Source organism: Peromyscus californicus, unplaced genomic scaffold (assembly GCF_007827085.1).
Source record: "Peromyscus californicus insignis strain IS unplaced genomic scaffold, ASM782708v3 Scaffold_10__1_contigs__length_136768540, whole genome shotgun sequence".
NCBI lineage: Eukaryota > Metazoa > Chordata > Mammalia > Rodentia > Cricetidae > Peromyscus > Peromyscus californicus.
The window spans coordinates 59,698,626-59,711,319 of NW_026294391.1; the positions used below are offsets into that span (position 1 = coordinate 59,698,626).

General features: G+C 46.2%; 1 long non-coding RNA gene across 1 annotated transcript in view; it reads right to left on the reverse strand.

The window, feature by feature from the left end:
• Nucleotides 1-12,324, reverse strand: part of LOC128115132 (uncharacterized) — a 16,638-nt gene extending 4,314 nt beyond the window's left edge. The window contains exon 1 of the long non-coding RNA XR_008220019.1: nt 12,225-12,324. This is a non-coding gene — a long non-coding RNA (uncharacterized LOC128115132). The remainder of the gene's footprint in view (nt 1-12,224) is intronic.
• Between the last annotated feature and the right edge of the window lie 370 nt (nt 12,325-12,694).

A 12,694-nucleotide genomic window follows, 5' to 3' on the forward strand; every position in this document is an offset into this window, starting at 1 on the left:
CCTAACAAGTGCTGGTATTACAGGTGTGTGCCACCATGCCCAGTTTATACAATGCTGGGGATCAAACCAGAGTACCACACATGCTAGGCAAACAGTCTACCAACTGAACTACATGCCCAGACCTATAAAAACATGTGTTTTAAAGGATTGAATATAAGAATATATAACCATATAAGTAAGAAATCATATGGTTTTATATGTATAGAAATATAAAATGCCAGGCGGTGGTGGTGCACGCCTTTAATCCCAGCACTCGGGAGGCAGAGGCAGGTTGAATCTCTGTGAGTTCGAGGCCAGCCTGGTCTTCAGAGCAAATTCCAGCATAGCCAGGGCTATATAGTGAAACCCTGTCTCAAAAAACAAACAAAATTAAGTCTCTCTGTCTCTCTCTCTCTGTCTCTCTCTCTGTCTCTCTCTCTCTCTCTGTCTCTCTCTCTCGTGTGTGTGTGTGTGTGTGTGTGTGTGTGTGTGTGTGTGTGTGTGTGTGTGTGTGTGTGTGTGGTGTACCATGGTGCCTGTGTGGAGACCAGAGGACAACTTTCGGGAGTTACTTCTGTCTCCCTAAAGTGGACTGAAGTCAGGTTGTCAGGCTGACCCATCTCTCTGGTCTCCATTTCACCATTTTTATCCTTCTTATTGGCAAACAGCAATGAAACGTAATGTAGGCCAATAGGAAGAACACAGGTCTCGGAGCTGTAAGTCAAGTTCCAGTGCTGGCCTAGACGCTATCACAAGTGTAGAGCACTGAATTAGCCAGAAACGGCAGTTTCCAAATACATCACTCATGGCAGGACGTCCTCAACAAGAGTCTTTTGGCTACATGTTCTGAGTGGCCTTATTAACTTCAACCTTTGTCTATAACCAGTTCATTCCTGGATGGCATCATTGACAGAGTAATCCAGTTAACAACATGGTCAAATATTTTTACTCATTTCTAGAAATTCTGCAATGGCTGCCCATTTTATGGTGAATAAAAATCAAAGTCTTTACTCTGGTTACAAGGCCAAATACAAACCGACTCACTCTGATTGTCTGCCATTATCTTCTAACATTCTTGAAATGTTCATGCTTGTCTTTAAAATTCACTAAGAATTCCCTTGGGGCTGAGGCATAGTTCAGTAATGCAGCTCACACAAGGCCCTGGGTTTAATCTGCCACACCATGCAACGTTGCCTTGTTTTCTTGGAATAAATTTTCTGTGGGTCCTGATTTTTAGTAATAATAAAGAAGGGTCTGGATTTTGTCAAAGAAAAACAGAGCCAGACATTGGAGTGATAAAGATAAATTTTGTTAAGAAATTTGCAGTGGAAGAAGAGAGCTCAGTATGGAACTGGGCTCAACAGCAATTATGGGGAGGACACCTAGGAATTTATAATTAAGAAGGTGTATGTAGGAGAGGAGGGTTTGGGAGGTGAGATGGTGGTAATATTGAATGGATGGAAAATTAGTGAGAAAGCACACCAAATGTGTGTGTGGGTGAGGGGGAGGGTCTTGCTAAACTGACTGGATAGGTTTCTTTCTTTCTTTTTTCTTTCTTCCTTCCTTCCTTTCTTTTTTTCTTCTGGTGGATTTTTCAAGACAAGGTTTTTCTGTGTAACCCTGGCTGTCCTAGAACTTGCTTTGTACACCAGGCTGACCTCGAACTCAGAGAGATCTGCCTGCTTCTGCCTCCTCAGTGTGTTGGCATTAAAGGCTTGTGCCACCACTCCTCAGCCAGATATAATTCTTGCGGAGAACAAGCCAGAGTTAATGACCAGATAGCAATGGGTAGGAGAGGAGGGATTAGATTAACTATCAAGTGATCAGTTACCAAAGCTGGAAAATTCTTCCTAAACTGACATAGCAGGATTCTTGCTAAAACTGGACCATTTAGGTCTGGCCAAGATTCTTTGCTTGGCTAATCTTTAGTCCAGCTCTTGAACCTTCTCCTAAACCTGTTTACTTCCTTGTACAATCTGCTAAATCAGTTTAGCAAGGCTACCCACCCCCAACACAATTGCTACCTGAGCACATTCCTTTAGAAGCTCAGTGTGCCTGACTCAACAAGACTCTCTTTAGGTCAGTTTAACCAGAACCTCCTTAGCCCTTATAAATTCCATTTAGTGATTTTCTATCTATTGACATCTGTTTTTTTTTTTTTGTCTGTGAATTCCAACTTGTACATGCTTTGTTCACAGTTGATCCTCAACCTTTCACCACTACATTTTAGCGTTCCCTAAACCTAAAAATATTCCTTACCATGCTTCGACAAGTGCCACTGCGTATTTGTTACTTCAATACTCATTATGGCAAAGATGTCAGGTTGATTGCCAGAAACAAAGGTCTACCAGTCGTTCCTAACCACTGTGTAAGTGCAGCCAAGATCATATCAGTTGTAGTTTTGCTGCCAAGATCATATTGAATTCTGTAGTAGCCAGGCTTGGTGGCACACACCTTTAATCCCAGCACTCAGGAGGCAGAGGCAGGCAGATCTCTGTGAGTTTGAGGCCAGCCTGGGCTACAGAGCGAGTTCCAGGACAGCCAGAGAAACCTTGTCTTGAAAAACAAAAACAAAGAAAAATAATAAGCAACAGACTTGTGTTGGATGGACAGAGTAAGCTAGGTTTGGCTTTTGTTATAATTTGATGGGGTCCCAATTAATGGGAACCTGAAATTTGGAAGTTTCCTGCAGATTAAAATTTTGAGTTTCTTTTTTCTTTCTTCCTTTTTTTTTTCTTCCAGGTTTGTTTTTATTTTTATTTTAACAGATTTCTAGAGTACACTGCAAAGGAACAGTGAGCTTGGCAATAACTAGATGGAGTACTGCCAGCCTTTATGCACGTGTGCCTGTGTGTCCATTTTATGTGCCATGGCAGCCCACATGGAGGTCAGAAGACAGTCTTCAGGAGTCAGTTCTCTCCCATCTTGCTGAAGCAAGATCTCTCTTGTTCTGTCTTACACAGTGTACTCCAGACTGGCTGGCCCCTGAGCTTCTGGGTAATTTTTCTGACTCTGCCTTCCAACTTGATATAGGGGTGCTGGGATTACAGATGTGTTCCATTATTATATCTTTTTGCTGTTGTTCTTTATTTAAATTGTTTTTCAGATTTTTTTTATATGTATAAATGTTTTGCCTGCATGTGTATATGTATCCATGATGACCATCCTTTACCAGCCGAGCCATCTCAAAGCCTCCTTTCCCTCCCTCCCTCCCTCTCTTTTCTCCTCCTCTCTCTTTTTTTTTAGACAGAATATCGTGTAATACATAACCTGGCCTGGAACCTCTCCTGGCTAAGATTACAGACATGGGCCACCACACTGGTTTCTGTCTTTTTTCCTAGTATTTTAATTGAAGTGCCATAATGTGTCCTTCTCTATTTTCTAATATTTGAAAAGCACTATTTCCACAATGACAGATTTGTGTATATAGCTCAGATATACTTGTGTTTTGGCAGTTAATTTGGCTGGTGTGGTATATACCTATAATTCAGCACTTTGGGAAATTGAGGCTGGAAATTTTTGAGTTCTGTGACAATCTAGGTAATATAGTAATGCTTTATCTAAAAAAAAGTATAACTTTTCTGTAATGTGTGAGAGAGTTTCAGTTAAAAATTCTTTTCTCTTTGTTTTGTTTCATTTATGTTTTGGGGATTATTTTCAAAGTTTTGAAGCTTGTGGCATAAGCAGAGGGCATTTGAGAAATCATTTCTCCATGGCAACAACAGATGGTGATAATTGGCTTTCATCCCCTTATTGTTTAGTTTTAAGTTCATAGCAAATCAAGCTGAGATCTTTCCAAGAGGCCAAGGTAGTGTGTGGGTGTGTGTGTGGGTGGGGTGGGGTGGGGTCGGGGGGGGGGGGAATGGGGTGGGGGGTGCTGGATGGAAAACTGCTAAGACATCAAGGGTAGAGAGAATCTACCTAAATAGATAAAATAAGATGGTACCAAGAGCAGAGTGTGTGTCACAGAGCTCGGTAAAACAGAATCCACAGGACAAGCATTTCATAAGACACTCAGGAGAGAGCCTGGGGAGGTGTAAAACAGATGCCATGCCTGTATTTCTGTGCCTAGAGAGACCAGAAGAAGGCTTCGAGGGAGGCCAGAAGAGGGCTTAGGGCCCTCTTGAACTGGAGTTAGAAGTAGCTATAAGCCCACATGTGGGTACGGGGACTTGAACCTGGGTCCTCTAGAAAAGCAGCCAGTGCTTTATAACTGCCGAGCCATCTCTCCAGCCCCTGGATACCTGCATGTTAATTGTAAAGGGCAATAATCAGAGGTTTGAGGAAGAAAACACGTGAGCCTCAACTTCAGAGAAATGAGAAAAGACCCTTTTCAGAATTACTGAACTCCTGTCATATCCTAAATTGATTAACCTATTATTACTTTTTTAATGTGTATGAGTGTTATGTCTTCATAGATGTCTATGTACCACATGAGTGCCTGGTGCCTGTTGAGGCCAGAAGAAGATTTTGGTTCCCCTGGATCTGTAATTACAGATAGTTGTATGCTTTCTGAGTATTGGGAATAGAACCTGAATCTTACTGAAGAGCAGCCAGTACTTTTTTTTTTTTTTCAAGACAGGGTTTTTCTGTGTAGTTTTGGAGCCTGTCCTGGACCTCGCTCTGTAGACCAAGCTGGCCTTGAACTCACAGAGATCCGCCTGCCTCTGCTTCTCGAGTGCTGGGATTAAAGGCATGCGTCACCACCACCTGGCCTAGCAGCCAGTACTGTTGACTTCTGATCCATCTCTCCAGTGCCAACTACGGCCATGGCTACAGGCCCCTAAGCCTACATTTCACTCTACTATAGCAAGAAAGAAAGAAAGAAAGAAAGAAAGAAAGAAAGAAAGAAAGAAAGAAAGAAAGAAAGAAAGAAAGAAAGAAAGAGAGAAAGAGAGAGAGAAAGAAAGAAAGAAAGATAGATAGATAGATAGATAGATAGATAGATAGATAGATAGATAGATAGAGACAGGCAAGCAGACAGACAGACAGACAACAGAGACACACAGAGAGAGAACTGAATTGAATTCACTTGCTCCTGGGGATGAAAGTACCTTTAGTGGTAGAATACTTGTCTAGCATTCAGAAGGCCATAGAGTGCACCCAGATCCACAAAGAGAGGAAGAGAGAAGAGGAGAGGGGAGGGGAGGATAGAAGGGAAGAGAGGATGGGAGAGAACGATAAGGAAGAGGAAGGGGGGGTGGAGGAGAGAAGAGAGGGTGTTTCTTTGTAAAAACCACAGAGGCCTCAAGAGTGACCTTAGAGGGCCCAAACCTACTACTTGGAAAAGCACAGGCCCAAACATGGGGATATTTGCCTTGTCCCCAAGACCCAGAAGTAACCCAGTTCTCACAGACGTGAAAATCTCTGAAGATCACCCACATCCTTGGCTTCTTTTCTGACCTGAATCGGGGAGACCAACTGCTCCCCAAGGCTAATTTCCTGACAAGAGAGATGGACACATCCTGCTGGTCCACAGCAGAGGACTGTCCCAGAGCCCTGAAATAGGTTCTTCTGGGTTCCCACTGCCTGGTGCCTTCCTTCAGCCTGTGGGGGTGTGGGGGGGGGCAACTGGGTTTGCATGCTCTTCCCTAGGTGGCCTGCAAGTTCTGAGAAGGCCCACCTCTTGCCCACTGTGCACTTTCAGCAACTCAGTCCCTTCTGAATAAATGAAACTGCCAGAGTCAGGCTAGAGTTCCAGTTCAAGCTCCTGGTATCAGTATCTGATATGTTTATGACCTCTTCTCCTGCTGTGCGGGCATGCGTGCGTGCACGTGTGCGTGTGTGCGTGCGTGCTCAGGCTCCTGGTATCAGTATCTGATATGTTTATGACCTCTTCTCCTGCTGTGAGTGCGTGCGTGCGTGCGTGCGTGAATGCTTGTGCGTGTGTGTGTCTCCTTTCTCCCCTCTGGAGATTCCTGAGGTGGGTTTCACAAATTTTGTTGTTGATTTTGAGACAGCTTCTCATATATCCTGGGCTGTCACAAACTTGTTATGTGTTTGAGGATCACTGTGAACTCTGTATCTCCCTGCCTTTACCTTCTAGCAGAACGACAAGTAGCCAGCCTGCCCCATGATGACTCATCTACATGCCTCCTGGAGACTGCTTCTCCTGAAGCATGGGGCTCAAAAGCAGGGCGCTGTTGTGCTGGGGAAAATGCCTGTCACCGATGCAGGCATTTAGGAGACAATCAATATCCTTATCTAGACACACGACTTGGCCAGAGGAAACAAGGCTCAGAGACAGTAGGAAGCAGGCAGGAAGACCCTCCCCGACAGGAAGGTGATTAAAATCCAGGCACCATTTATGCACCAGGGAGAGTGTATGGCTCTTTGGCTGAGATTGTGGAGACCTCAAAACTTGCGTGAGGGCCTTAGTGATTCTCTGGCATCTTCACTGTAAAGATAAGGAAACTGACCCTGGGAGAGGAAGTGGCCCATCCAGGGTCCCAAAGCAGCATACTGTTAGAGCAGAGGCCAGGACCTGTTCCTGGGCCTCGTCAGCCAGAGCAGGCTCCTGTCCTGCAAGCTGAGAAAGCCCCTCACCCCCAGGACAGAGAGCTGACTTTACAGTGTCTTCCTGAATGGACATTGACTTCCTGTGGCCCTCAGAGGAAGCCAATGGTATTTCCTTCAAGATACCTGGGTCCAGGCTGTTCCATGGACTCTCTGGCATGTTCTGGGGACCAGAGGGACCACTGTTGATCACTCCAGAGTGTCTGATGGTTGGTCTTGCATACAGACTGGGTTTTCTCCTCAAAGACGGGCTTGTAATTGCAGCCCACCTCTCTCCTAAGGAGGCCCTTCACTCAGGCAAACAGGCAATTGGCCCCATTTGGGAAACATCTTCCCAATGTCTCTGGGGTTCTCACTGGACTGGGGCCACAGACACCCAAGAGTCAAGGTCCCCATAGTCTTCAAGCTTCAGGGGAGAGTGAGGCACATGTACCCAAGGACAAACACCTAGGAGGAGAGAGATGGGCCAGGCATGAGGTCAGAGGAAGGGGGACTATGCTGATCTTTGACAAGGCACAGCTCTCACAGGTCTCAGGGACCTTGTGGATCAGTGGTTCCTGTCACTCACTCAGTCTATTCTGGAGGGGACACCTATGGAAAAATGTGTGCACTGTGGAAATTCTCCACAGGTCACTGTCCTGTTCTAGGACCCTCTCAGAAAGACATGAGGCAGACACTTCTTTTTCTTTTTTAAAGAGATGATCTCTCTATTATACAGCCCTGGCTGTTCTAGAACTCACTCTGTAGACCAGGCTGGCCTTGAGCTCACAGAGATCCACCTGCCTCTGCCTTCCAAGTGCTGGGATTAAAGGCGTGCGCCACCACTGCCTGGCTGTGCAACTTTTTTTTGGTGTTACTTGGGGGAGGAGACAGAATCTTCTAGTGCTGCCCACTGGAAAAAGCACAACAGTGCATTTTCTGACATTGATGGGATGTCAGACACTTGACATTCAGTACTTGATGATGTTATAGGACAACACTCATCTTAGGCCCTATAATGACAGCAAGGCTGAGTGACAAGAGTTCTGGACTGCATCCTGAAATTCCTAGGGATCCACTGCTGAGAGGAACGGCTGGGAGCTGACCATCTCTGAGGCTGGGTGATGTGTACAGGAGCGCTCATCACAACGTTCTTGTGTTTAGGTTTGCTGTTTTCCATAACAGCCTGCTTTACATGTGGAATACAGAAAGTTCTCAAGGAAGGTGTTTACCTAAGTGTGGCTTACCTGACCCTCTTGGGAAGGCATGGCGAATAACCTCCACAGAGGTGACAAGAGCCTTCTATGTGTCTGTGTGCTCTAGCAGCACTGTGGGTTTGCAGGCAGCAGCTTGTGCCAGGAGACAGCTAGGGTGCCCCCTCACTTCAGCCACCTGGTTCTGGCGGCATGCATGCTGCTCCTCTCAGCCTGCGGGGGCAGGTTTTCATGCTGGGCAGTGGAAGACAGAGGCCAAAGCCCTTACCTCGGGAGAAAGGGAGGAAGAGAAGCAAGAAAGCCTCCCAGAGTCAGGAAGGCGCCTGAGCTGAACCTGGGGGAAGAGGTGGTTGTCAGCCCCCGATGTTAGTTTCCTGTGCCCCCTTTTCTGTTCCTACTGCCAGGGCCCTCTCTGCTCCTGAGGGTGCCTTCAACTGATGTTTCTGTGACAATGTGGGAACTCTGGGAAAATGTCCCTTAACACCACACAGAGTCAGATTCTGGAAAGGCCTCTCCTGGTGCTTCTGAACTCAACTATTTAAAAAAGTCTGGAGAAGTGGGCCATCAAGTAGTAATTCTCTCCAGGTGACCATCTTGTTGTCCTGGTACTGTCTCAGAAGGCTGAAGGCAAGGCCTTCTTCAAGGCTGGGCAACCTTGTCTTGCTGTCACACCAGGGAGAGGCAGAGCCTCTGGCACTGCCCATTGGCTTAACAGGGAAGCTGATAATGTTGGTTGATTCTATGTTGCATTCCTTCAGGCCTAGGCATGTAGGCCTCAAATATTCCAGAATCTCAGTTGCATATCTTTAGGAGTGATTTATCTTGTGTGTTCCCTAGTCCCCTCCAACCTCAATGATCTAGGATTATCCTGTACCCACCTACCCCAGGTGGGAGTTGCTGTCACCCAGGGTAACATGAGCCTACTTCCATCCAGTCAGCCAACAAGAGCCCTACAACACACAATTAGCGACTTCTGTACATATCAGTTAAAGTGGTTTATAACTACAGCTGTTAGGATTCTGCCCCCACTGCAGCTGCATGACTGCACATGCCCAGTTCAGGATCTAAGCAAGGGGTCTTGTGTCTTATGTCATCAGTGTGCGCTGGTGATTACATGCGTGGCCACGCAATCAGTGCATGTGTGGCATAGCTCTGTAAGCCCACCTGTTCCTTAAAAAGCCAGACACAGAACCCCCTCCTCCCTTCTCTGTTCTCTCTTCCCCCCACTATCTCTTCTCTGTTCTTTCTCTCTGCATGTGATTCTCCCTAGGCCTGGTTCTTTTGTCCACCCCCTTCCTCCTAATGAAGCTCTGATACTGGGTTTTGTCATGGCTCGTGCCTCATGACCTTTCTGCATGGTAACCAGCACTGCTTATCATTTTTAACATTGGCGCTGTGACAAGACAGGCTCTTCCAGCGCTCTGCGTCTGGGGCTCTGCATCTGGAGTCCTGTACCTTGGTTTATTGGACCTGTGACTGCTCGCTCCACTTTTTTTCATTTGCCCAGCCACGGGGACCACTCCGCACAACCAGATTGGTGAGTTTCCTCTTTCTGATCCCTTGCCATTTCCCGAGACTGTAGCCTGAGATATATTCCTCATGCTGGACCCCCCGGGGGGGGGTCCTTGGCTGCATACCAGGACACATTCTCTCTTGACGAAGTATTGAATGCTGTCTGGACTCCTGGGGAGTCCTCCAGTATGTAGTTCAGCCCTTATCCCTTCCGTCACAGCAGTTCGGGTAGTTTGTGCTGTTAATTTATGCCAATCCATGGACTTCCTATCCTGGGGACACCGGGATAGGAGCCTGGGATCCTGTTTGTTATTTTAATTTTTTATTATTTTTCTCTTGGCTGCAGTCATGGGACATGGATGTTCCTCCTTGTGGTTCCACTCCTCCTTTGAGAAATGCCTTAGATATCCCCAGGTACCAGTAAATTTGGCAGCATAATGGCTGTTTGAACCCTGGTATTTTACAGGAGTTATCTAACTTCTGCCAGTGAACAGACAAATCAAAAGAGTTACCTTATCCCCATGCTTTTACCTAAGCTCTAAACCCTCCCTTTCTGATTCTCTCCTGTCTATGTGCATTCCTGAACCTAAGGAATCTCTGATTCCAAAAAACCTTATCTTATCTGTTCTGCACTATTTTCTGGTACTGGGCAGGCTGCTAAGCATGAACAGGTCTAGAAGCAGGCTAGGATGCATGCAAATAAGTTTACAATCAGGACCCACATGGTGATCATAATAATGCAGATGGCTCTTTAACCAGAGATCAGTTTATAGCCTGCCTCCTGGAGGGTCTTCCTAAAGCTGTCCTCAAACCATTGGGATCATAATAATCCAGATTGCTCTCTAGCCAGGGATCAGTTTATAGCCTGCCTCTTGGCGGGTGTTCCTAAAGCTGTCCTCCAGCCAGCAAACTATCAAACAAACAAACAAACAAACAAACAAAAAATTCAAGACACGGAATAAAATCCGTCTCTTGTCTCCCAGAGCTCCCTGACATTAGGGCTAAAATTTAAGCATCTGGAGAGCAAGGCTTCTGACCCCACAGGCAGAAGTTTCAGCTGTGGCATTTAAGATGTACCATGGGAGAGATGAGAAAGCCCATGAATAGAATTGCCAAATGCTGGCACATGCTATCTGAGCAGCTGCATAAAGACTTCCAGGTCCCTGTTTTAGAAGGCCATGCAGGCTAGTGCATGCCCTGCTGGGCCATCAATTGGGCCTTGTTCAAAGTGCCACCTAGAGAGGTAACTGGTCAGCTGACTGCCCCTGGGCACCCAGTGGTGTGGGGATATCAAACTAAGACCTCCAACAGACCTCCTAGGCTTGGCCATGGGCTCACAGGGAACCCAGGATGCAGCATGGGGGGCCATCTGTTTCCTTCCTGTTGGACACTGAGGCATTTACTCAGTCCTGAGGGAGTTTTAGGGTCCCATCTCTCCTCATTTCCCTATTGTTGGGGTAGGGGGACAGCCTTACCCACCTCACCAGACTTAATTATACTTTCAGGGTTACTTAATGGGAAGAGATTTCCCAGCTAAGGTAGGAGCTTTCATTTCATTGCTCCCTCCATATGCCTCACTCCAGACCAGTCAGAAGTGCTTCTCATCCTTGTGCACACAGACAGGGCCTGGCTCTCTCTCAAGTTCCAGAGGACCTCAGGATTCACAGCCTTGTCCCCCAATTCCAGAAGAATGATATCTCACCCCAGAAGCTTTTCTCTTCCTGGTTCCCTCTTCTAATTAACTACTCAGCTAATTGTTAGAGGATCACCATAGAGCCGGAGCCCAAGGACCATCAAATATATACCAAAGTGGTAAAGGAACAGTAACAATTAAAAGATATCTATACCTCCAGACCAAAAAGGGTCTGGGTTCTGCAAAAAACAGACTTTAATATAACCACCTACTACTGTTAAATGTTCTCAACAATTGATCACCTGTGTCTCCTGGATATTAAACTAATAAAGGAAACAGGTGCCTTAAAATAATCTGTCTCTAATAAAGCTTATCTCAGGTAAAACTTAAGCAGAGTACTAAACACTACAATGGTCACCAGACCAAGACTTTAATTTTCTCATGGCTGCTTCTTAATATGCTTAAAATTTTTCCTTATCTCCAGAAACTAGCTTAAGCCCATCTGACAGGTAAGATCTACTTCAAGATAAGTGCCAAACCCAAACCTTCCTGGTCTTGGAACACTCTCTCCCACCCTGGGAACTCCCCCCCCCCCCCCCAATAAAAATAAAAATAATAATAATGATTATTTTTCCTAAGCTTTTCTCTGTTTCATCAGTATCCTGTCAGACACAAGCAGCCAAAGAATTCCAATCCAGGAAAGATGGACAATCCAGGGTAGCAGACGACAGCCCACCATCCCAGGACACCTCTCTACCTCAGAAGCCCCCTTTCCTATCACCCCCAAGAGCCAACTGACATCCACCAAGTCAGCTGGAAGCAGTTTTCGGGAGAAATGATGCTCCATATCCACTCATCTGCCATCTTTTATAAAAACAAAGAGTCCAGGATGATAGGAATTCCAACCACACCCAAATGGTTGTGTATGCCCCGGTGGAACACTTAGTCATTTCCACCTAGTCATTTCCGGGTCATCCATCCTATGTAACCCATGCGCTACGTGGTTATGTAAATCGCGTGTGGCGTGACCACGTGATCTATGTGCATGTGTGGAGTGGCCATGTGGGCCCGTGTGTGCATGCGCGGGGTGGTCCTTAAAAGGTGGATCCCATGTCCCCTCCCTTTCCTTTTCATGTGTCCTTTCAGCAGGCCTGCCTGAACACATCTATACCTTTCTCCTTGTCTTAATAAAACTTGTTAGTGGGTTTTGTTGTGTTCTGTGACTTTTCCTTGCTAAGAGTGCCGCTAAAACCAACAATAGCCACACTGTTGCCATCACTAGTTGTATTGTGTTGTCCTGGAAAATTTGATTCAAAGGGGGCTCTGGGCTGGCAGGTTGGTATTGGGTAAGGTCATTCAGCTGCCTGAGCAATCAGCCTCTTAATACTCACCATGTAAGAGAAGAAGCACTGAGGATGTGGCAGTCAGTGGTTGAGCAAGAGCAGGGCCCCAGACAGCCCACACTTCTGGCAGTATCTTTTGTGGTTCCTGGTTGCTAGGAGCAGGCTTCTGCTGCCAAGCAACAGGAGCCTGGAGGATTAAAATCAATTTCCTGAGATCATTGGGAGGCGGAGGGAGAGAAGGTAGAATGTAAATGTCTTGGGGAAGATTTTTGCTGCCTGGAAGCCTTGCTGGAAGATGCAGGAGGGTGACTGTGCACCAGGCTGGCACCCTGTACAAAGGCCTAGAAAGATTCTAGCAATTAAGGAATGATTAGAGCACTAATGAATGATACTGCTGCTCCATTGTGAACCTCTAGGGAAGGAGGTCAGTCAGTCCCTCAAGTCTTTCTGAATCACCTAGCCATTCCACATAGAATTGGTCAGGGACTGTGAGGCAAAGACAAGGTCAGAGTGTTTTA